Source organism: Arvicanthis niloticus, chromosome 26 (assembly GCF_011762505.2).
Source record: "Arvicanthis niloticus isolate mArvNil1 chromosome 26, mArvNil1.pat.X, whole genome shotgun sequence".
Taxonomy (NCBI): Eukaryota; Metazoa; Chordata; class Mammalia; order Rodentia; family Muridae; genus Arvicanthis; species Arvicanthis niloticus.
In genome coordinates, this window is record NC_133434.1 from 748,048 (window position 1) to 771,498 (window position 23,451).

Below are 23,451 nucleotides of genomic sequence, written 5' to 3' on the forward strand. Positions count from 1 at the left end.
AAATCTAAATTATTAGGCTAGTGCGCTGGCTCAGTCACTAAAATGTTTGTCTCCAAGCATGGGGGCTTGAGTTTGATCCCCAGAACCCAATCTTTAAAAGCTGGGTGTGGCGTGCTTGAAATCCCAGCCAGAGCTTAGGAGGCAGAAATACATAGATCTCTCAGGCTCACTGGCCCAGGAGTCAGCTAGCCTATTTGTTGAACTCAAGACCAGTGAGAAACCTTGTCTCAAAAAAGAATGTTGATTATATCTGAGGAACGACCTCAAAGACTGTTCTCTTGTCTTCACACATACCCATAGAGCATACACACACATACATCATCATCATCAACAATCAACAACAACAATAACATCTTCTCTTTAGATTTATTTATATATGTGTATGTCTGTGTAGTGCATGTACATCTGTCACCACTAGAGGCCAGAATCTTCAGATCTTCAGTTAGATCACCTTAAAGTGGAGTTACAGATGGTTGTGAACCACTCTGTAGATGCTGAGAATTGAACCAGGATTCTCTGGAAGAGCTGCACTTTCGTCTTGACCATTAGACCACCTTTACCTTGTGTTTTTTCCCACTACTCTTCCTCTTTCTCATTTGTCAGGGTCTTGCCTTGCTAATGCTTCAAGCATTAGCTCAGATGCCATCTCTCCCCTGAAGTTTTCTCTAGCTCTATCAAAATGAAGTCTTCTTATTCCCATGTACCCAAAGCTTTTTTAGTCTATCTTCCAGATGCCACAACTCTAATGCAAATAGTCATCTTAATTCAATCTTCTCCAGCTTGCTAACTGAAATCATCTTTGCATTCTTCCTTGAAGTCTGTGTCTGCATGGCACTCCATCTTTCATCCTCTGTTCCCAGGATCATTCTTCCTGTTGGGGGTCCCTCATCGCATCTCCTGTACATGAGATCCACTGTTCATGCCACTGCACTAAATTAGCACTGAAAATTAGGGCTAAACAAAAGAAACAAAGAAAACTAGGGGTAAATATAGTCACTCTAAAGAGTCTGGACTTCGGTTATCAAAAGCACAAGTAAGTCATGGCATCCACTGGGCATGATGGCGCATACCTTTAACTCTACCACTCAAGAAGCAGAGGTAGGTGAATATCTGTGAGTGAAACCCTGTCCCAAAAAAAAAAAAAAAAACTCATCCCATCCTAAGTAATATAAACTCTGATTTGTCTGTACTGATAAAGTTCATCTAGAAGTTTCTTAACATTTAATGCCTCAAGTTCAGGGGCATTCCCTATGTGTGTGACAAGGGAATGCCAAGACCAACATTCGAGCAACTGTGAATTAAAACCCCTCTCCTTCCCAAAAACTGCTTCTGCCCACTCTGGAAATTTGTCATAAAACTCACCAGATGTTACAAGCAGTCAGGTGGCACCCTGGAGCTGTAACATGAACAGCCCTGGACTCCTTGCAGTTGTACCCAGCTCCATGTCTAGCTAGTGTCTGTCCTTCATGATGGGGCTTATGATAGGGTATGGACTTCCGAATCTGAGAAGTCCAAATTCCTATCCTGGTTATAACCTGTTATAACCTTCAGCTTTTTTGCCTCTAAACCAGAACTCAGAACTCATTTAAAAAAAAAAATACCTCTCACAAGAATGATTTTATCTTCAAATGACATTTTTTAAGATGGAGTATTTAATGACCCACAAAAAGTTGAGTCCAAGGACTGGAAACATGGATCAGCAGGTAAGTACACTTATTTCTCTCAAAGGGGACTCGGGTTTGGCTTCCAGCACCCACTCAGTGAATGGGAGTTATTACTACCAGAATTATTCTTCGAACGTAATACTTTTTTTTTTTTTTTTTTTTTTTTTTTTTTGTCTGAGACAGGGTTTCTCTGTATAACCCCTGGCTGTCCTGGAACTCACTCTGTAGACCAGGCTGGCCTCAAACTCAGAAATCTGCCTGCCTCTGTCTCTGCCTCCTAAGTGCTGGGATTAAAGGTGTGTGCCACCACTGCCTGACTGTAATACATTTCTAACAATTGTCTTTTGGTTTTAAATTTTAAATCATTGTATATACCTATACAAGATTCATGCTAGGTTGCCATTGTTTGCATACATAATTCCTGTGTGTGTGTGTGTGTGTGTGTGTGTGTGTGTGTGTGTGTGTGTGTGTCACATGCATATGCACACACTAAATGGAAATGCCATATGGGAATCTCCGTCTTATTAGTCAAAAATAGCTGAAAATTACATTAAAATGTTTCCAAAGTCGAGTCTAGGGAAGGAGACATGGGCTTAGCAGTTAAGTACACTTATTTCTTCCAAAGGGGACTCAAGTTTGGTTTCCAGCACCCATGTCAAGCAGCACTCAACTGCTTGTAGCCCCAGCTCCCAGGGGATCCAATGCTTCTGACCTCTGTCGGTGTCTACATTCACATAAACAGACATACACATATACATGTATACACACATTCTTAAAAATAATATAAATTAATTAAAGTCAAATCAACTATTTAAAAAACTTTTACAGTCAGCAATGATATATTTGGATATGTAAGGCACTACTCAAAGGCTAAATTTGGGACTCTGGGGGCTTGGCTCAGTGATAGAGCACTAATCTAGCATGCACAAGGCCCTAGTTTCAAACCTTAGTATTATACACACAAAATCTCTACATTTGCTATAAAAAGAATCTATCTCTTATACAAACATTTTCTTTAATATCTAATAAAATATTAGCCCATGGCCTTTGAATTCTGATCAATTTGTAGTAACTACTAAGGCTATTAAATGGTAACAATCATAAAAATTAAGACTTCTGAGTTCATAAAATAAATTCTGAGAAATCTAAAACACTGAAAGCAATTCAACCTGGAAGCTCAGATCTAGGCTGACATTCTGGATGGCTCTGGGGCTGCAGGGGTATGATGTTCTCTGGATGCTGAGAATAACTTAAATTACTTTTGCACACCCCAGCTCCCAGGGATTTAGACAGAGAATGTCCCTGAAATTTCACTGAAGCAAGTACTCAGAATTCTGTTTTTTCAAGAGTGGATTGATACCCAATCAACAAACATACTGCTCATCACTGTGTGTGTTACAAAGACACACAGACCCCTTTTCCTTGTGGAGATTCTAATCTACAAGAGACCTATATTCCAATCTAAAATCTCTCTGCTGCAATCAACAGACAAGCTGATAAAGAAAATATAGTATGTAATAAATTAGTCACTGAGCAAAGACTAGGAAACAATCCATGCTATTGTGAGACAGACACACGGGAATGGGAACAGTCACACAGGCCTGGGTGGATGGAAAGGCTTTCACTAGTGGAGGAGAGAGTTAAACTAGAGGAAGTGACCAGTACAGTAATGACATATGATCTTGGGAAACAGACCAGTCCTTACACAGACACTAGAGTTGTAATGATTATAATCAGAAGAAAGGTGGTTTGGACCAACTAATAAAGAATCAGATTAGAAGAAATAAAGATTCCTGCTTTATACCATATATACCATAAAGTGATACTCTAGTGTGGAAATTGAAAAAGAAGAGAAAAAAATCAAATAAAAATGTGGACTTCTCAGTGGGCCCCTTTGAAATGGCTCAAGACACTAGGGAATGACTAAAGAATAAAAGAAGACAGTGGTTTGGGATTCAAGTACAGTTCAGTCTTCCATGTTTACCTGGCCTCTTAGACCATGGTCAGAGGTAACAAGAAGCTGAAGTAGAAAAGCAAAGGTAGTTCAGAGTGGCTGGTGGCTAGAGAGAAGCTGTTTCTGGCAGTGAACGTGCCCGTCTGTGCCTGGACTACAGCAATGGGATTAGCTGGTTTGCCGGGCCTCACAGTATGGTCTGTGGAGCTGTCAGCAGCCTTTAATCAAAACATGACGGTGTAGCACACAGGGTGGCTGGTTTATGTTCTGGATATTAAATACAGGCTTACGTATCCCTCTATTTATACATGCTCCCAGGCCTGCTGGATGACTGCCATTCCATTCAAGGGAAGTAAAATAAAACCCTCCTGTGTAGCACACACATTCCTGGAAGCAGAAAGCAAGAAAATGTTTGCCCTCCAACCACAAAAGAGAATCCGGTAGGGAAAACCACACAGTGGCCTAACTGACCACAGAGAGAAATCCATCTTGAGAGTGTGGAGAGATGGGCTTGGTAAAGCTGTGTGTGGGATTTGGAATAAGCCACTTCAGTCTTGAGAGATAGGATGACAACATGAAAGGTTCTGGGATCCACCTGCCTGTCTTTGCATCAAGTTCATTGTCAAACTTGTCAAAATCCCACCCTTGGGAAGCCTTGGCAGATGCCAACTTCACTGCCAGTTTACCAGATGCAGCCTGCAGTAGTCCTTCCCCAGAGTGTGATATAGTTCCACCCAATGGAAGGCGGTCTGCGGAAGTCAACATGGCAGGTTGTATGAGGACCTGCTAGGCAGAATTGGAGAACCTGTACAACAGAGACAACTGCTTTCACTGGCAAAATGTTCTGATTCCAAAACCCTTCATTCCCCACCACAGCCTCCCTCTTGTTGCTGCTAAGCCTTGCCTCGAGTATATGCATATATAATTGTATTTAATTTTCATTTTTTATGTGTATAAATGCTTTACCTGTGTATATAGTGCCCAAGGAAGCCAGAGAGGTCGTCAGAGGGGTGGGCCATCTTGTGGGTACTAGGAAACAAACTCTAGCCCTCTGCAAAAGCATAAAAAAATACAGAGCAGAAACACATACAGTTATACACATGGTAATCCCATAAAACACAAAATTTAAAACAAATATATATATATGTGTGTGTGTGTGTGTGTGTGTGTGTGTGTGTGTGTATGTGTATAAACCTTACATATATGTGTAAGGTTTAAAAACTTCCCATACAAAGCATCATGAGACAAATATCCTCCAAAAATATTATTGAGTCTGTTTTGTGCTGACCATCTCTCTGGGTATTGGGCCTGCCCATGAGTGTGGTTTGTATATCCAGTGAGACTCTGTTGGAGAGAACTAGTTTTTCCTTTTCGAATAGTTATCAATTGGAGATAGCTTCTGGGTTAGGAATGGGGCTTTGTGTCCACTTCCCCTCCCAGTGCTGGGCCCCCATCTGGCTTAGACCTGTGCAGACCTGTGCAAACTGCCAGTCTTTGTGAATTCATATGAGCATCAGCCCTTTTGTGTCTAAAAGGTCCTGCTTTCATGCTTTCTTCCATCCCCACTGGCTCTTAAAATCTCCCAGGCTCCAGTTCCACAACGTTCTTTGAGCACTGTAGGGGCAGGGGTGGTAATTTGGAGACATCTCATTTAAGACTGAGTGTTCCAAGATCTCTTGCTTTCTGCCTGTCCAGTAGTGAATTTCTATATTTGTTCTCTTCTACTGCAAGAGGAAGTGTCTCTGATGATAGCTGAGCAAGACACTGATGGATAAGTATAGTTGTTTTAGTTAGGGTTTCTATTGCTATGAAGAGACACCATGACCACAGCAACTCTTACAAAGGAAAACACTTAATTGAGGCTGGCTTACAGATACAGAGATTTAGTCCACTACTGTTTCTGGTAGGAAGATGATGGCACCCAGGTAGGTAGACGTGGTACTAGAGAAGTAGCTGGGAGTTCTATATCTGGATTGGCAGGCAGTAGGAAGAGAGAGAGATACTGGGCTAGGCCTGGTTTGAGCATTTGAAACCTCAAAGCCCCCCACCCTCCAGCCCCACCCCTCACCCCCATGACACACTTACTCCAATATGGCCACACCTACTCCAACAAGGCCATACCTCTTAACAGTGCCACTCTCTAATGACCAAGTATTCAAATCTATCAGCCTATGGGGGCCATTTCTATTCAAACCACCACAATAGCAGAATGTCATTATGAGTCGTTTTATTGATACATTTCCTCAGCAGAACAATAGTATTTGGTTTTTCCCCAGGTCCCTGGGCTATCTAGTCTCAGGTCACCAGAACTGTGTCAGGCATGGGTTCCATCTCATGGACTGGGCCTTAAATCAGTCAGATATTAATTGGTTACTCTCAAAGCTTTTATGCCACTATTGTACCAGCAAATCCTGCAGACATCATTGTAAATAGAAGGGTTTGTAGTTGGGTTGGTGTTTACCTTTCTCCTTTGCTAGCATGCACAGTACCTTCCAGCTCCTTGGACACTAGTCAGTAGGGGTGAAGGTTCTACGTAAGTACCAGCTCAACTTTTCCATATTCAATGAGTTGTGTAGGTATTGTCTTCAGCAATATGACATTACCATCCGTTTGGAGAGAACAACCAATATCCTTGGCAGTAGCCTGGGTTATTTGGGGGGGTGGGTTCCATGAGGCCTCTTTGGCCAACAACTTAATTAGATATAGTCTATTCATAGCACTAGAGGTGCTAAGAACATTTGGTGATGATTGATATATAATTGTAGCTTTGTCTCTCTCATTATTTGGTGACTCCATTTGGATTTCGCATATATAAGTATACATTTTAAGAAGCTTCTACTGTAGTAGATTTCTATGTGTCTGCTCAAATGGTCCTTAGCTGTGTATCCCAACTTAATGCTCACAATCTACAGCCTCAGCCACCCAGTTGATAGAATTACAAGTGTGTGCCACCATGCCCAGTCATGCATACCTTTCATGCATACCTTATCACACTCATCCTTCTTGTTGTGATGATACGAGGCACTACAGTGCCACAGGATGAGGTGAAATGAGATGAGTGCTATAAACACTGTGACCTAGCACTACACAGCACTGTGAGCTGGTAACTGAGTTAGTAGCTACATGGGGTGTAAACAGGTAAATGACATATACAGCATGGATTTCCTGGACAAAGGAGAGGAGTCCTGTCCCAAGCAGGGCCGAGTGAGGCAATAGAGATTTTTATCATATTACTCATTTGGTACAGGTGCTAGATAGTTTTATGTCAACTTGACAAGAAGCTAAAGTCATTTAAGAGCTGGGAACTTCAATTGAGAAAATGAGATTGAGCTGTAGGCAAGCCTATAGGGTATTTCTTAATGAATGACTGATGTAAGAGAGCCTAGTCCACTGTGGCTGGGGCCACCCCCTGGAATATGAGTCCTGGGTTCTATAAAAAGCAAGGCAAGAGGGGTGAGCCAGTGAGCAGCACCCCTCCTTCGGTTCTCCATCTGCTCCTGCCTTGTTTGAGCTCCTGTCCTGACTTCCTTTGATGATGAATCATGCATGATACAGAAGCCTAAACCAAATAAACTCATTCCTCCCCAAACTGCTTTTGATCATGGTGTTTCCTCACAGCAATGGTAACCCTGACTAAGACAGTACACAATTTAAAACATACAAATCCTTTATTGTTGAACTTTCCCATATACTATTTCAGGACCATAGTTGCCATGGGTAATTGAAATTGAAGAAAGTGAAACTGGATTTGAGGGACGGCACAGGCAATGGTACTCTGTTGGAGTACCATTTAGCCCATCTGACTTGCAGAGAGATGATTGGCTGTGAAAACAAATGTTACTCCAATAAAAAGTAGAGCAGCAGTTGGTCCTTCAGAAGCATCCCTCAGCAGGAGTCCGCTTCCCCCACCTCCTTGCTTCACCTCTTCCTGCTAACCCCCATAGTCATACCTTCTCAACCAGTGTCACAGTCCCTCCCAACACCTACCTCTCAGGTTCCACTATTCACCCACTATACTCACCACTCTTCTACTCATATTCTATCCTCGAAGTTACCATATTTTCCTTAGATGATTCATAGATTTCCATATGGAGTTCACACAGTCCCACTTCCCACCTCCAGGTCTCCTGCTCAACCATTAAGTATGCCAACAGGGTATTTACCCACATGTGCCTACCTAAACTGTACTTAATCTTTAGAACTCAGATCAACTAGTCCATCCTCCATGAGTATCCCCTGAAATCCCCTCTGGAACCAAGTGATCCTTTCCTGAATTGTCACAACACTTCATGCCTGTTTTACTCTATATGCCAGCTTCCTGTTAGAGTGTCTTTCTCTTCTCCAATTAAAATGAGATTCTAAAGGACAGATCTTTTCCTTTTGAAAATATTTTTTAGATTTACTTTTATTATTTTTAGGAGTGGGGGAGAGAGAGACAGAGAGACAGAGACAGAAAGACAGAGAGACAGAGATTATGTGGTACCCTGGAAGGCCAAAGGCATTGAGTAACCTTGAAGCTGGAGTCGCAGACAGTTGTGAATCATGCAGTATGGGTGCTGGGAGCTGAACTCGAGTTCTCTACAAGAATGGTATAGGCCATTAACTAAAAGCCATCTCTCCAGCCTTAGCAAATGTCATCTTATTCCTCAAAATATCTTTCATTATTCATTATATGTAATATGACTTCAGTGGATATTTGTTGTGTAAAACAGTGTGTGCGAGAATGAATGCATACAGCAAGAATGAATACTTCTATGGATTATTGGTATACCAGTATTGCCTAGATTTAAGAAAACCAAAATCAGACCAAATGGTTGGCTGAGCTTCACTTTGATTCTTTATTATTAGCTTTATCTTCCAGGTGAGATAACTAGAGCCAAGAAAGACTAAATCATCCTCAGAGTCACACTACCCATTCCCAATTTAGAGCTCTTAATTCTAAACCATTCTGCTCAATACTGGTCTCTTATTTCTCAGTGTCTGGCACATACATCATCGAATTAACTTTAGGAACACACACTATTTCTTTTTGTACCCTTCTTACTAATGATTTCTTAGTTCTATACCTTCCTAGAAATCACAAATGACTGTTTGTTGTAACAGGAAGATTTCCTGCTCAGGATAAGCAATACAGTTGGTCTAAAAAGCACTACTTAAAAGCTAATATAATTCCCCTTCGTCCAGGAGCCTCTGGCATCTAAGGAGTACTTCTTCCACAATGGACCCCAGACTACTTTGGGCTCCCAGCTGGACCTTCTCCACTGGCGCCTCTGCTCTGGGTTCCCTACTATGGCTCTGTAGTGCTCTACCTCAAATTTAAATTTAGCTGATTATATCGTTGTCATCCAGATCATTCTTTTATTCTTCACATTTCACGTAAGATAAAAGCAAGTCCAGGAGACTTTAAGAAACAAAATTAAATTGTTCAGCCAAAAAAAATCACAAGAGATGATTGCTGCCACATCAGACCAAGAGGCACATGATACTTAGAGTGTAATACTTCTAAGAAGGCTAAGATGGGGTATATATGAGAACAGTCTGACTCTTGATGTTCTCCACATCCACTACAGTTAAGAGTTTTAAACCATTTTTAAAGAATTGTTTTATGTATATGAGTACACTGTAGCTGTCTTCAAACACACCAGAAGAAGGCATAGGATTCCATTACAGATGGTTATGAGCCATCATGTGGTTGCTGGGAATTGAACTCAGGACCTCTGAAAGAGCAGTCAGTGCTCTTAACTGCTGAACCATCTCTCCAGCCCCTTGACTCTAATAAATACTGCCTGTCAATTATTATCAATCAATTTCTTCATTACAAATTGAAAATTATGAATTTAAAGCATTCCATCATTTTTCTCCATTTACTAATTACGATTGTTTTATATAGTCAGAATCTATACATCAGCTGTGTAGTCTTTCTGAAACATTTATGACAAAGGAAAATAAAAATAAGTGTTTTCTCACTCATTATTTACTTCCAGAGTTAAAAAAAAAAAAAAAAAAAAGAAGAATTTATTATTCTATAAGCCTCCAGCAACAAGCAATTAGTTGTTTGGAGTTGGGTGTTTGGAACAGTGGTCTTTGTGTATGTTATGAGCCCACTCTTTTATGTATGTGATAGGGCAGGATACTTCATATCACTGTTCTTATATTTTTGGTTGTGAGCCTAGCCTTTAATGGCTGAGCCATCTCTCCAGCCATATCACTGTTCTTTTGAGGCACTTTTTTTTTTTTTTTTTTTTTTTTTTTTTTTTTTTTTTTTTTTTTTTTGGTTTTTTGAGAAAGGGTTTCTCTGTGTAGCCCTGGCTATCCTGGAACTCACTCTGTAGACCAGGCTGGCCTCCAACCAGAAATCTGCCTGCCTCTGCTTCCCAAGTGCTGGGATTAAAGGCGTGCGCCACCACTGCCCTGCGAAGCACTTTGTTACCCTTTAACTCATGGCAGCTCTAAGTGGTTCCCGTGTCCTCTGATGTGACTCTAAGAACTTGTAAAGAGCTTCTAGCCAAACAAGTTGTTCAAAACTCACTGATTTCATCTGTATTTTAAAGGTGCCCTCAAAAGCCTGTGTTGGGGTTGTAGAAATGCTCGGCAGTTAAGAGAACTTGTACAAGCTCCAACCCCACTGCCCATATGCCACATGGCAGTTCACAATCATTGATAACTCAAGTTCCAGAGGATCTGATGCCTTCTGGTCTCTGTGGACACCAAGGATGCATTTGGTGCACAAACATACGTGCAAGCCAAATACCCATACACGTCAAAATACAATTACATGTAATAATAATAATAACATGTACGGCTTGGTCCACCGCCCACTATGCTATTCGGTATTCTAAGAGTTGGAACCTTATAGAGGAAGTTAGGTCTCCACTGGCATGGCCTGGAAGGGATAGTGGAACCCTGTCCTTCTTTCTGTCTCTATTTCCTGCCAGGTAGGAGACCACAAGTTTCTTCTGCTATGCCTTCCCACCATGATATACTATGCTGACCCAAGAACAGAGCAACAGGGTCCAGTGATTGAAAACTGAACCATGAGCCAAATAAACCTGCTTATTTATTTGATTATTTCAGATGTTTTTGTAACAGTGACTCTCAGCATGTGTACTAATGGCCCCAGAACCAAAATCATTCATTTCATCAAGACAAAGATATGTAGACATTTTCCTTAGGGTTTTTTTTTTTTTTAAATTAAACATTGCAAATGTAATTGAGACTTCTTGTGCAAACGTCTCCGTGATCTCATTGCCCTTCCTTTTGTTTGGTGGCAGTAGTCCTACCATTAATACATTTTCTCTTTTTTTTCCAGGTCTTTACATATATATACATGTATGTATGTGTGTATGTATGTATATATGTGTGTGTGTATGTATGTATGTATGTATTCAGAAGTCTCTGTTAATTAACTGACCAGATTAGAAAAACACCGTGGTAGATTGCTGGAATGGCTTAAAGGAGAAATGTCCACCACAGTCTCAAGCATTTGAACACTTGGTCCCAGTTGGTGGCACGCCTTCATCACGATGGACTCATCCTTCTGGAACTATAAACCAAAATAAGCCCTTCCTTCTATAAGTTGACCTGGTCACAGCAAGCACGGACCACCATGCCAAATTTTTGTACTTGGGTTCCAGCTGCAACTCAGATTCTTCTATTTTCAAGGCAGGCAAGCATTTTATTGACCAAGAGAGTTTCCCAGCCCTATTTGTGATGTTTTAAATTTACTTCAAAACAGAAAAAAAGAGCTAGGTGTGGTGGCACACACCTTTAATCCTAGCTAGCACTTGGGAAGTGGAGGCAGATAGATCTCTGTGAGTTCGAGGCCAGCCTGGTCTACAAAGTGAGTTCCAGGACAGCTAGAACTGTTACACAAAGTATACCCCGTCTTGAATAAATAAATAAATAAATAAATAAATAGCAGGAAAAAAACCTTAATTTAATGCAATACAATCTTTGTTGTCATTCCTTCAACAGTGTTTCTCTGTATAGCCCTGGCTGTCCTAGAACTTGCTCTGTAGACCACCAGTTCAGAGATCTGCCTGCCTCTACCTCCTGAGTGCTATGCTGAGATTAAAGACATTCACCACCCACCATGCCTGGCCTAATGTAATACAATCTTTTTTATTTTCTTTACTGTTGAAGTTTTTGGTATATGGTCTAAGAGATATTTTTATAGCCCAAGGTTTTGTGTGTCTAATTTGAATTTTAAACAAATTAAATATGTATAATTAGCATACAAAGTATTGGGCTTTATCGTGGTATTTCAGACTTAATTTGTTTCTGTTGGTCCTTTTTTCCCATCCTTCCCACCTTGAACTCTTCCACTCCCAGTACACCTCTATTTTTCTAATGTCACATATGTCCTATGAACATTATTGATGATATCTTTTCCTCTGACATCTAACTTTTCTGTTTCATTTGTAGAACTTTTAGTCCACCTATGATATAAGATAGGGGAAAATTTTTTTAAAGAATAACCAGTTTTTCTAGCACTATGTTTTAATAGCATGTTATCTTCCCAGAGATATGTAGTTCTAATTGTATAACATATTGAGTACCCAAATATGTATGAGTTTGCCTGTGGGCTTCATACTCTGTTCCATTCCAAATGGCTCAGGCCTAGCCAATCAGCAAACTGCATTTTCTCAAGCTATAAAACTGACCAAGTGAGATTCAGCTTTGGAATCTCTACTCTGGCTGTGTCTGAAGTGACTACCATGAAGGAATGGAGGAAAATAAAGTTCCCACAATCTGAAGCTTCTTTAGCCACAGGAGATGACAGAGCCTCTAGAGGTGTAGGATACAGAAGACTAAATCTTGATTTTTTTTTTTTTTTTTTTTTTTTTTTGGTCCTGGAATCTAGATGTGCTAAAGACATTCTATTCCAGGACTTTGTAGCTGTATAAGCTATTGAACATTTTTCCTAAATAGTAAGTTAGATTTTCAGTAACTTGTTTTCAGATCTTATTAATACTTAAATTATTCAGGGCTGAAGAGATGGCTCAGAGGTTAAGAGCACTGACTGCTCTTCCACAGGTCCTGAGTTCAATTCCCAGCAACCACATAGTGGCTTACAACCATCTGTAATAGGATCTGATGCCCTCTTCTGGTGTGTCTGGGGTCAGCGACAGTGGACTCATAAATAAAATAAATAAATCTTTTTTTTAAAGCATTCTTTTTTCTTTTTTTTTTCTTCCTTTTTCTTTTTTCTTTTTTTCTTTTTTTTTTTTTTTTTTGGTTGCTAATAGAATCAACTTTATTTTTTTATACAATTGGTTTTCTTTTAATGTTAATCAAAGGCTTTATAAGTTTAGTAATGCTCAATAACAAGATGCCCAAACAATCAGAAAAGATATGTAGTGTAACCCAAAACCGAACCTAGATATATCAACTATCTTTGACTGGTGGAGACACTCAAACATCCGCCTCCAAGTCCCCGCCCCTCCCCCCCACCCCACCCCCCCACCCCCGCCTCTCGTCACCTAGCTCCTCTTCTCCTTCTCCTCCTCCTCACTTCTCTTCTTCTCCTTACTCCTCCCACCTTAGCTCCTCCTACATATCACCCTTCCTGTTAAAATAAAACTTTTAAAATACAATTAGAGCATAAATATACCAATTTGTGTCAGTAAGGTGCAAGATAGACCTAATACCCAGGTCTTTCTTTCTTTCTTTTTTTTTTTTCTTTTCTGTTTTGATCTGATACATTCCCTAAGCTTATAGGAAGAAATCGTCCCATGACCTAATATTTGGCCAATGGATAGTGGAAATTACTGAAGCATCATCAGTCTCTGGGGAGAAGAAACTCAAATCTGTTCCATCTAAATGGGTCCTTTTCTCTCAGACTGGAAAGTTGTTGATACTAAGGAAAGACTCTGCTTCTGTTCCTGGAGCCGTGAGAGTACTGTGTAAGCACAGTAACAGCGAACTATTGGGTATGGGAATGATAAGCTTAGCTGGTACGCAGTACCTTGTCACTGGGATTAATCTCAATTAATGAGCAGACATTACACAACTGTCTCTTTGAAGTTTAGAGAGCTGATACATAATATACAATCAGAGGACATTGTATATTGGAATATAACTCATTAGCCAGTGTCGATTCTTTATCCCGTTGAAATGAAATCATCCATTGCCTATTTTGAGTCTTTCAAATTTGAAGCTATAGTCTAGGTGAGGATTCCAATTTGGGAAAAGGCCAAATGGGGTTAGAAGTGGGACTTCCAGTCGAAAGCCATCAACAAATCAAAACCAGTGGCTAAAATGAGGAGGGGCTGTGTGGTGTAAGAGATGCAAGATGGCGTTTGACCTCTAGTGCTTCCAACTCAGAGTACCAGTCAAGGACCTTAGGCAGATCTAGCTGAAGCAGCACCTGACTCTTGTGAGGGACATCCTAGAATGGACATGTCCCTGTGTGACTTCCCAGCGAATACCAAATGGATTGGGTCATTTTATTCAAACCTGGAGGACTTGGCTGCCCAAGCACATGCTCTGTGGATGAACTCACTTTAGCTTTAGTCCCACATGGCTGCTAAAGTATGAGGTATGAGGAGCTCAGACAGCAGTGGACAGAAGAGAGGAGAACATAGGGCAGATGATCAGAGAAATCCAAGGAAGGGGATTAAGTTACTGTCAAACCAGACTGTGTGTGAGAGAGATACTGTGGGTCAGACTTGCGGAAGACTCTGAGAGTCTGGCAGAGGACTAAGAAACTGTCAGAGCCCACTACAGTGAGCCGGCTGCCCTTTGTATACAGAGTACAGGCTAACTGAGCAGGGAACAGCAGTCTTAACAGTTACCAAAACCACCAGCTCTACCGACTGGAAGGCAAAGCATGCTATTTGGACTCCAAATCCCCTAAATCCAAGTGATAACTATGTTATCCAGTTTCTCATTCCATGAGGTCCATCTCTACTAGTCTCTCCATAAATACTAAAAGCCTTAGTCAAATGTCATCAGCTATGCTAGGTACTAGAGTTATGGAGGGAGTGTCCATAGTATTTCCCGGGAGAAGTGACCATCTACTTAACAATTACAATGGGGAGAGAGTGTAGGGAATGAAGGAAAACAGACGTTCGGGAGAATTTACATCCTAGTGGTGTCAGGGAAATGTCTGGAAAGATGGAATGGGGTGTTGCACATATATAGAATATGCTTCTAGCTTGCTAGCAAACTTGTCTGGACATTCTAAAACACTCCAAGTGTGTGCAGTAACCCACAGCAGCCTCTAGTTTTCAAGATAACACTGCCAGTAAGTAGTTTAGGTGATGGTAGTGAGTTTAAGTGAAGTGAACCATCTATGGTCTCTTGCTCTGACCTCCAGTGACCACAGATGAAGCAGACATTTGCTAGGCATCTGGCTCAGATGGCTGTGTAGAGACACTCTCTTGAGGGAGCTTTATTCTCATTCCAAATGAAGCTAAACAATTCATGAAATTCAAGTCCTGACCTTCTGTTCTCATCTTCTCCCAGCTAGCTTAAACAACACACTCAAAGAAAGATAGCCAAGCTGTGAAAGTATAACTCAGACATTAAGTTACTGCTAGACCTCACTGCTGTGGAGAATATTATTAGCCTTTGAAGTTGTGAACAGGAGACTAGATAAAATGAGAAAAGGCTGTTGAGTGGGCTGAATGGAAGATGCAGTGTAAGAAGGGTAGTTTGTGATTAAAAAATAACTCCTTAGCTTCAGATTGTGACTTATGTGGTTCAGTGTCTATTTCTGGGCATAGTTCAGTATCTGCTACTACTTAGTGACTGAATGTTAGACGTGTGTCCTGGACAAAGCAATATAGTCTCCCTTAGAAGGATCTCTGAATAAAGAAGAGGTGCTCTCTACCGGGATTGTTAAACCAGGAGATAAAACTTTGCTGTGTCCCCTAACACGTGGCTTAAAGCTGTGTGAGGGGAAAAAAAATCCAGGCTGGGCCAGGAAATGGAGAGGAGCCCTCTAAGTCTCTGTATTCAGCCTCGCTCACAAGCTAACTAGAGTGGCTTGCATAAAATCTTATGTATCAATTTTTTATTGATTGTTGGGACTTTTTCATTATTATTGATGAACAAATAGAAATTTGGCCAAGCAGTGGTAGTGCATGACTTTTACCCAGCATTTGGGAGGCAGAGGCAGGCAGATCTCTTGAGTTTGAGGTCAGCTGGGTCTACAGAATGAGGCTCAGGATAGCCAAGGCTACACAGAGAAATTGTCTCAGGAAAAAAAAAAAAACCTACAAGTTTGTACATGGGCAATTTTGAGTGTGCATGCAATGTATGCTGACCAATCTCACTCCTCAACCTCACCATTACCTTCTTTCTTTTCAACAAATCTCTTCTATCTCTCTATCTCTATCTCTATCTCTATCTCTATCTCTATCTCTATCTCTATCTCTATCTTTATCTGTCTCTTGTGTTCAAGTCTACTCACCTTGCTTTGTGACCCACCAAGATTAACCTGGGCTGTCTGTGTGACCATAGTTTGAAACCATCAATTGGATCTGAGTAAGCTCAGTGCTAGGTATACAACTAGTCAGTAACTTCACCTCTCCCCCTAACCTGTCCTTGATAGGACAGGTCTTGTGAGAGCCCAACGCAGGCCACTATAGTTGTTGGAAATTGTGCTAGATAGTTTTATGTCAACTTGACACAAACTAAACTCATCTGAGAGGAGGGAGCCTCAATTATGAAAAGTGCCCCCAAAAGATCAGGCTATGGGCAAGCCTATAAAGGCATTTTCTAAATTAAGGATTGATAAGGGAGGGCCCAGCCCACTGTGGGTGGTGCCATCCCTGAGCTGGTGGTCCTGGGTTCTATAAAAATGCAGGCTGAGCAAGCCATGATGGGCAGTAGGCAGCACTGGTCTCTGCTACAGCTCCTGCCTCTGGGTTTCTGCACTGTTTAGTTCCTGTTTTGACTTCTTTCAGTGATACACAGTGATGTGCAAGTGTAAGCCAAATAAACCCTTTCCTCCCCAACTTGCCTTTTGTCATGGTGTTTCATCACAGCAATAGTAACCTAACTAAAGAGAATTAAGCTTTACAATGCTTGTATCGAATTCAGAGAATGGAATTTCTAAGCCCTTCACCCAAAGGATTTTTTACAATTTAATTTAGTTTAATGAAGCTTTCTTTTATCTACAACGAAAGAGTTCTAAATCTCTTTAATAGTTACTATGTTCCCACATTACTAGTAAAGAGATAGGCTGAGGTGGTAAGGTATTTACAATCTTAGTTCCTATTAACTTTGATTTTCTGGTACCCATCCTTCTAGCACTGGCTCCCTACTCTAGGTCCTGCATCCTCAACAAGATTCTTGGAGGATGACTGGGAAGAAAACCACATAAAGCTCAGAGGCTGGATGTTACCTTGTAGATGATACCAGATCCTAAATTATATATGTCTGAGTCCTAGTCTTCCGCCTTTCTTTTTCTAAAGCAAAGTGGCTGTCCCCTGTGTCTTTGGTAGGAAGGACCATGATTCCAATGATGTCATAACTGGAATGTGCCCAGGGTTTCTTTTTATACCAGGAGAAGGAATGTGTTTTTCTGAAGCCCGTTTTGACTTGGACTTTCCTCATACTGACCATCTAGATTAGATTATATTTGGAAAACAAAAGAAATTCTGAGTTTCAAGAAGGTCCTCTCTGATATTTATTCTCTTTCTTCTGGAGTATTTGCTGCATCGTTTTACAATGAGACCTTTTCTCCTTTTAGCCTGAAATATAAACTTCTGTTCAAATGTAAATAGTTTCTTAAAATGTTTATATTTGTGCTTATTAGCCATGTCTACCCTAAGTATGAATTTTTTTTGACAGGTTATTCTTTGAAGCATATTTCACTGAGGGGTAAAAAGCAAATTAGGATAAACTGAAGAAGAAACTTGAGAGGAAAAGGAGATAATACAAAAGAAAAGTAGTACAGAATTGGAGAGACAGGGACAGTTCAAAAGTTTAACTCCAAATGTCACTTCTGAGATAAAATTGCAAACCCTGGGCACGCTAGGACATGCTGATATGAAAAGTGTCCTGAAGAACAGAGTGAATTAGACAGGGCTTTGAATCCCAAGGGGAGTCTCTAATGTGCTTCCAGAACAAGTCATCTCATTCTTTTCACATGCTCTTCTCCTTGGTCACTTCTGGCACCAGTTAAGACCATTCATGAGCTGGGATTAAGTTTGCATCCAGAAATCAGACCCAACGGCTCGCAGCATGTGACTGCAGCTGCCCACACTGTCAGTAAGCCCTGGCTCCTCTGCGATTTACTACCTAGACAGAAAGTACACCTCACAACTTTATCTGCTCTCAGGTGTCACCAGTGTCCTTGGAGATTCTCCTTTGTAATTCACCAACCAAGCTCCTTCTGAGTTGCTCCAAAGAGCTAAGACCAACTTTGCTGTCATGTTGTTCTATGACTGTACATTTGTGTCGCTTGCCATGTTCCTGTGGTGCCCTTGGTGACAGTACAAATGAAAGCAAAATTATGTTGACAAGAGAGACATCAGCCAAGGCAGACTAGAATGTTCCACATCTCACTCTTCTGTAGAAACATATAGGGATATGTAACGATTTGAACAGATCTGGTAGAGCTCTGGAAGCTAGTTTATGGTCACTAATTAAATGATGATGAGAGTGTTTTGTACCTTGTCAGTAGGCACCACCCACCCATCCCTCCATTCCCAGTATGGCAGTAGCTTTGGTACAGAAGTGAACCTGGTGTGTGTGTGTGTGTGTGTGAGAGAGAGAGACTATGTATAATTATTCTAAACTGTATGGTAGACACTTGAAGGTTGATACAAGGAGCTTGTCTCTGTCTTGTCTAACTCAAAATTCAAGCAGGAAAAATGGAAGGCACTATTCTTAAGCCTATAATGTAGTGGCTCTTGACCTGTGTGTGTCAAGACCCCTCTGGGGGTCAAATAACCCTTTCATATGGGTCACCTGAGACCATTGGGAAGCATAAATATTTATGCCATGATTCATAGCATGAACAAAATTATAGTTATGAAGTAGCAACAAAAATAATTTTATGGTTGAGGTTGAAGAGGATTCTGCTGTAAGGGGATTCCAGATCCACAGACTCCTGGAAGAAACAGTTACAGGAGGGAGGATGGTGGGATGGCTCAGTAAATAAAGACACTAGTGTCCAAGCCCAACAACCTGAGTCCCATCTCCAGGACCCACACAATGGAAGGCAAACACTGACTTCTGCAAACTGTCCTTTGACCTCCACATGTAGTGGCTTGCCTAACATATAAATACATGATTCCCTTTAAAAGGGGTAAAGGTAGAAATAAATGGATAGAAGACAAGCTTCATTCATATCTAGGAAAGTTGGACTTTAAATATTTGAAACAGCTGTGTACAATAAGGTTTAGGAAGCTACACGCATGAACAAACAAGGTACTAGGTCAGAAGAGACCCAAGAAGACATTACTGTTCCTTCAAGCTGGTTTCGAGGCACAAGCAGTGGTGAATCCAGGTTGAAAAAATGCCTCAGCACAGGAGGACCCTTTAAATACTGGGAAAGCCCCTGACATTTAGGAAACTCTTTGTCAAAATATGACCAAAGGAAGTCAAGAATTCAGTGATTAAACATAGCAAAGGATACTTTCTACAAATGTAATTAAGAAAACTCTGGAATGAACAGACTATGACAGCCTTCAAACTGTAAAAAACAAAAGTGTGAATGCTGGGACAGGAGAAGATTTTGGTTTCCAGAGTCACCATACTCTAATTCCCAATAATATCAACCAAAGGGCCAAGACATACAAAAAATAGAAAAGCATCTAAGAAAAGAACAATGTCTGTGAGAAAACCCAGAAGCCAGATTTATTATATAAAAAGTGAAATATGATCCAAGGGTTAAAATGTGGACCAAGAAATAAAGGAAATCAGAAGAAAAATGTAGTGGTTTGGTAGTGTATGTCTATCCAAACCTCATAGCTGAATTCCTAACACCTCAGAGGTTATGATACAGGAACTGGGCCTTTGGGAGGTAATTAGACCACGAGCATTCCATGTCATGAAGTTAGTGGCCTTAGAGAAGAGGCCCATGAGAGATCTCTCTCACCCTTTCTGACATGTGCAGACAAATAAAAATGATACCGATGGACCAGCACACAGGCATTGACCTCACACCAAATATAACGACAGCAAGTATTTTGGCTGGGAAATTGAATGTCTAACTATTTTTTTTTTTTTTTTTTTTTTTTTTTTTTTTTTTTTTTTTTTTTTTTTTTTTTTTTGGTTTTTCGAGATAGGGTTTCTCTGTATAGCCCGGGCTGTCCTGGAACTCACTCTGTAGACCAGGCTGGCCTCGAACTCAGAAATCCGCCTGCCTCTGCCTCCCAAGTGCTGGGATTAAAGGCATGCGCCACCACTGCCCGGCTTGAATGTCTAACTTTTATATTATTCTGCTAATGTAGCCTGAGCAGATGAAGGCATACAATGCATTACTGAAGTTTTAATATTAACCAAGAGATGGGAAAGTATAAAACAAAACCAAACAGAAACTCTAGAGCTACAAAGCATAATGATTGAAATGAAGTTTTCACGAGAAGGAACTGGCAGCCTATCTAAGCAATCAGAAAAAAGAAAGAAGCAAAATAGAGATGGGTCATCTGAAATGACACGTTTTGAAAAACAGAAAGAAAAAAGAATGTAGAAAAGGGAACAGAGACTAAGGAAATGTACAGACATCTGGACGGGGGTGTTTAAATACATCATAGCTAAAGCACCACACATTTGATGAAGTGCATTTATCCGACAACTGCAAAGAAGCCAGATGCATACTAAGTATGACAAACTGGCATCAAGACACAAGTCAGATTTTCAAGTCAAAGTCCATTGAGAGCAGAAAGAGAGTGGTTCAACACATGGTTCAATAAACACCGCCAGATCTCACACCAAAATTCTTAGAGGCCAGGAGGATGCAGAATGACATTTAAAGTTGTGAAAGATTAAAAACTGCCAACTAACAATCCTGCAAACTCTTTTCTCAAAATTGAAGAGCCGAGGCATTATATTATCAAACAAAGAGAAGCTGACAAAGTTCATTATCACCTAAACAGGCCCCATAATTGCTAAAGGGAGTTCACTGGGTTAAAATTTAAAGGATGTTAGGTAGAAACTCATAGCTATATGGTGAAATACTTCTAATAGGACAGTATGGCTTACTGTCTAGCAGGCAAACAGTCCTGGGTGTGATCCCCACGCTCACCAAAGAACTTTGAAGACAAATGTTAAACATTTTAATAAAGTTATGTTTTTGAGTAGTGGGTGTGAATTATGCTCTCCTCAAATCCATATCTTAAAGCCCCAACCTTCAATACATCCAAATTCGTCTAGTTACGGGTAATGTCTATAGGTACCGTAAGTTAAGATGAGGTCATAATACAATGGGGTAGCCCTTGATCTCCTGTGACTATTGTCCTAATGAAAGAAAGAAAGAAAGAAAGAAAGAAAGAAAGAAAGAAAGAAAGAAAGAAAGAATTGGAGACAAGGCACACAGGAGGCTACCACATGAAGAACGAGAATCAGAATGAAGGTAGGTGTCAGAAGAACATCCACTGGAGACAAAGCACACAAGAGGCCCACATGAAGAAGAACAAGTGTCAGAATGAAGGCCAGTATCAAAGGAACTTTCCACAAGCCAAAGAAAAATAGTTGCCGGGAGACTGTGGAACAGCTTTGTTAGGTTCCAAACCCAGACAAATGGCTGAGGTGCCTATTTGATACATCAAAGCAGACCTGGCCACCAGCTTCTCCCAGCATCCCTCAGTCCCTACCTAGTAAAGAGTATGGCTGGCATGTCCCACCCCCTACCCTAAATCCTCCAGCCCAGGGGCTAGGCTACCCTTCTCCCAGCTGCCTTTCCCTGTATAATCCAACCATTTTGATTTATCTGGCCCCTTTTGGTCTACCCTTTACCCTCCTGGCCTCTTGGTCTGGCTCTCCCACTTCTCCCTCTCCTTACATGACCAGGCTTAGGGTCATGTTCCCTCTGGACTCTCCCAGATGTCTCTGCCTGTACCTATGCTCTTTCAAACTTCCTCCTCCACCATACCTAGGAGCAGTCTCGGCCCTACTCTTCATTTCATTCTTCCATTTAAGGTTTTCTCTCAGAGCCTCAGAAGGGGACAGCCCTACTGGCTTCTCACCTGTGAGACAACCAATTTCTCATGGATAAACCAATTTGTGTTATTTTGTTGCAGCGCATCTAGGTAGTGTAAGGCCCCCATGAATGGAGGACCTCACCCAAGCCTCGGGAAATCGCAGCTACCCCAATAACTGCAAGACACCAAACTTGATGTAATCAACAAGAGGCATATTTTAATCAGTATATTGAGGTCAAGACCTCTAGCCCACACAGGGGCAATGGGGTCTGACCCCGGGGCTTTGGAGACAGAGAGAATTTAAAGTCCAAAACCACAACTGGGGGGGGGGGACCACAACACAGGGGGAGTAAGGGAGGGCTATTGGAGAGCACCTGTGGAAAGTCCCAGCCCATTATTCAGTTTGTGACAGGGTACAAGGAACAGGCTATTCTCTAAGAGCCTATATGTAATCAGCCAAGTCCTGGTATCCAGGATGTACGGGCACGCTGAGAACTCCCAACTCAAACTCTCCTGGTATCCAGGGTGCACAACTCAAACTCTCCTGGTATCCAGGATGCACAGGAATGCTAACTTGAACTCTCAGCTCAAACCCTATTCAATCTATCTTATGATCAGTTTTTAGTTTCTGGTACCCATAGCACTTGGTCATGCTATCTTGAACTCCCAGCTCTGAACTCTATTCAATCTATCATCTATTTTGTCTTGTGGATAGCTAGTTTCCTGGGACCCAGAACGCAGAACAAGCTGATCTGCACTCTTGACTCCATCTGTGGAAGATTTAAAAATTTAAACTCTTTCAGTAGCTAATATAAGCATACAAAAATGCAGCTTATAACATCAATAACAGAGTGAGATGGGAGGAGATCTGCAGAGGGCTTTTGTATATGATTGGAAATAAGTTGGCATCAATTAAGATCAAAGGCAGCCTGGTCTACGGATCAAGTTCTAGGACAGCCAAGGTTGTACAAAGTGTTAGGGCCTAGGTAACATATTAAGGTCTACATAACAGTTACCTGACAAGCCTTTTTTTGTTGTTTTGGTTTTTTTTTTGGGGGGGGGGGGGTTCAAGACAGGGTTTCTCTGTGTAGCCCTGGCTGTCCTGGAACTCACTCTGTAGACCAGTTTGACCTTGAACTCAAAAATCTGCCTGCCTCTGCCTCCCAAGTGCTGGGATTAAAGGCGTGTGCCACCACTGCCCAGCCTGACTAGCCTCATAATGATAAGGAAACTTTCTCATATGTTTCTGCTGATACTAGGAAACTTTCTAATGCCAAGTTGATTACATATTCTGTTATGTTCTGTGCCCTTGGAAACCAATGACAATAGAAGTCAGTAAAACAGTTTTATATAGATACCTACAATAAGCTTAGACCCAAACCAAACACCCAAAAGCATTTCCTGTACCTATATATAAGCTTTTATGGTATTTGCCTTTATAAACTGCCCCTGGGATGGACCCCAACGTAAGAGTCACCTGCACCAATATAAGAAACTATTTGGAATGAAACTTCTATTTTGATTAGTGGTTGAGTAAAGTTTAAGTTCGCAAGACCTTCCTGGGAACTGGCATTCTACTTGGCAGAAATAAACATGTACATGGGTAACTGCCATGCTGGTTGGCAAGTTAAGACATGAATTTTAGACAAGGCAAGTCCCCTGCCACAGTTGAACACCTCTAACCAATGGGAGCAGGATAAGTGTACAACAAAGACATGTTCCTAAGGAAATC

General features: G+C 41.1%; 1 long non-coding RNA gene across 1 annotated transcript in view; it reads right to left on the minus strand.

Moving 5' to 3' along the window:
- Window positions 1-363: 363 nt before the first annotated feature.
- The window catches only part of LOC143438920 (uncharacterized), a 50,690-nt gene continuing 27,602 nt past the window's right edge, over window positions 364-23,451 (minus strand). Inside the window, exons 2-3 of the long non-coding RNA XR_013107453.1 lie at window positions 4,585-4,669; window positions 364-954 (exon numbers count right to left, since the gene is read on the minus strand). This is a non-coding gene — a long non-coding RNA (uncharacterized LOC143438920). The remainder of the gene's footprint in view (window positions 955-4,584; window positions 4,670-23,451) is intronic.